The 1,351-nt window shown below is 50.0% G+C and overlaps 1 non-coding gene across 1 annotated transcript; it reads right to left on the reverse strand.

The window, feature by feature from the left end:
• Positions 1-1,029: 1,029 nt before the first annotated feature.
• Trnat-ugu (transfer RNA threonine (anticodon UGU)) lies at positions 1,030-1,104 on the reverse strand. The gene has a single exon. It is a non-coding gene; the product is annotated as a tRNA-Thr (tRNA).
• Positions 1,105-1,351: the final 247 nt, after the last annotated feature.

Here is a 1,351-nt window from a genome sequence, read left to right on the forward strand (position 1 = left end):
GATAATCTGCTACATCGCTTTTATATTTTCACGTTTATGTCCTGATACTGGTCAACTAGCGACAAATGGTACCTGTAACACACCCTCTTTACCGCTACTCTTTCCATGACACACACCGTCTGACTATGCATTTCGTCGACCGGATCATAATTGGCACAGAAGACATCCTTCGACCGTTGCTGCTCTGCTGAAGTCATGAATCGGCCCCAGAATTTCTAAGCAAACAAAATTTGTTCACGTGGAATATCTTCCTAGATATGTAACTAGAATATTTTAGTAGTATTGCACAAAAACTCTACCTATCGCTACGAAAACATGTGCACTGATCAGCCAGAACATTATGAGCCCCGACCTAGAAACGATATAAACCCGTCCAGGCGATAGCAGCGTCACCTGGCGAGGAATTGCTGCTAGTCAGACACCCGCATGATGCATCTACTATCAGTGAGCGTGCCGTCCATGTGCAGAATGGAAGCCGGCCGCGGTGGTCTCGCGGTTCTAGGCGCGCAGTCCGGAACCGTGCGACTGCTACGGTCGCAGGTTCGAATCCTGCCTCGGGCATGGATGTGTGTGATGTCCTTAGGTTAGTTAGATTTAAGTAGTTCTAAGTTCTAGGGGACTAATGACCACAGCAGTTGAGTCCCATAGTGGCCAGAGCCATTTGAACCATTTTTGCAGAATGGAGAAGGCGCGCGATCTAACTGAGTTTGACCGAGGGCAGATTATGATGACCCAGAGGCTCGGCACGAGCAATTCCGAAACCGCACGACTTGTCGGGTGTTCGAGGAGTGCTGTGGTGAGTGTATTCAACACGTGGCGAAACTAAAGTGAAACTACATCCAGACGTCGTGGGGCTGGGCGGCCACCTCCCTTTACTGCATGAAGATGGCATCTGTTCTTTCGGACAAGTCCGACAGAACAGATACCATCGCTGCCCATGCAGCGCACTAGAATGAAATGACAATTTCATCAACACCATACGCTGCCGGAAGGTGTTGATATACATCAACGGGAACAGTTGAGAATGTGTGCCCTGACCGGGACTCGAACCCAGGATCTCCTGCTTACATGGCAGACGCTCTGTCCATCTGAGCCACCGAGGGCACAGAGGAGAGTGCGACTGCAGGGACTTATCCCTTGCATGCTCCCCGTCAGACTCACATTCGCACTTAAATGTCCACACACTACATTCGTAGTGCCCATGCCCATTACACTCATTACTCGCGGCGGACGTGTCCGAACGAACAGATACCATCTTCATATAGTTAAGGGTAACCGGCCATTGATCTTCTTCTTCTGCGCGGATGCACACCTATTGCCCGAACTCTTATGGGACTCGGGAAGAATGTCT

The sequence above is a fragment of the Schistocerca gregaria genome, chromosome X (assembly GCF_023897955.1).
Source record: "Schistocerca gregaria isolate iqSchGreg1 chromosome X, iqSchGreg1.2, whole genome shotgun sequence".
NCBI classification, from domain to species: Eukaryota; Metazoa; Arthropoda; class Insecta; order Orthoptera; family Acrididae; genus Schistocerca; species Schistocerca gregaria.